The following is a 1,222-nucleotide window of genomic DNA, read 5'->3' as shown; positions in this document are numbered from 1 at the left end:
GACAATGTAGGCTGTTGAACCTGATCTGTCTGTACGATGGAAACTTTCCATGTGTGATTCAACTCTTCATACTTGTGTGAAATGAGATCCTTCTGTGGGATGAAACTATTCTAAAACTCTTGTATGTGGTCCAATAGCAAATATTTATAATTATATTTATCTTTTAATTCTTCTTAAAATTCTTTTACAAAAATGTGCTATTAATAAAAGGGTTATATAGTTTTAAAAAGTAAATTAACAATACCTATAGCTGATTCTTGGAAATTTATAGATTTTTTTCTATAATACTTATTTTGATTTATTAGCTTGTTAAATATTCTTAATAATTATTTAAAAATATTGATCTGGGTGCTGTGGCACATTTCTGTGATTGTAGAAATTGGGAGGTGGAGAAAGATCAGGAGTTCAGGGTCATCCTCAGTTATATACAGAGTTTGAGGCCAGCCTGGGCTACATGAAACTCTGTCTCAAAAAATCAAAATTTTAGATAATTCTATGATATTTGTTAACATGTAAGAAAAAGAGTACCAGAAATAATTCTTTAAGGAAACCACTTTGTACATAAAGCATGTGAATTCTGTAGTAATATTTTTATGACTGTGTCATTACATGTTAATATGTGTCTGAAAAAAATACTGTACACACTATCAATGCTTTATACAGAGCAGCTTAATAAATATTAACTTAATTCCTCAGAAATAAAGTCAATGCTTCCAGCTTGAAACCACTGCCTTCTAAACTCAAGTTTACCCAGCAAAGTAACTTTTCTATATGGTTGTGTACAAAACCCTACAAGAAAAACTCCTTAAAGTTTTGAATACTCTGGATCATTGAAAAACTCACTGTGGAAATAACTCAAAAACCACAAAGAGATGCAGTATTTGTGAAGCATTTGCACATATATGTACACTTCCGTTGGTGTAACCTTAAAGGGAAGTACCTGAATTCCTTTGCATATTCCTATCATTCTGTCTTAGTGCATTATGTAAGTTAGTAGTAAAATTGGACGTTCTCTTTTGATCCTTCTACTCTGACAATAGCATCTGAACATTAAGGGAAAAAAACCCCAAAAACATATTTAAGAAAAATATTTCAAAGAAAATCCACAGAACAAATGGTGAGTCACTATTTTACCTTCAGACAAACGAGCTCATTGTGCTTTGGGGACTTCGAAGTTCTCAAAGACCCTTTCTGTGATAACCATCCCTGTCCCTTCAAAGTA

The sequence above is a fragment of the Mus pahari genome, chromosome 11 (assembly GCF_900095145.1).
Source record: "Mus pahari chromosome 11, PAHARI_EIJ_v1.1, whole genome shotgun sequence".
NCBI classification, from domain to species: domain Eukaryota; kingdom Metazoa; phylum Chordata; class Mammalia; order Rodentia; family Muridae; genus Mus; species Mus pahari.
This window is presented reverse-complemented; position numbering follows the sequence as displayed.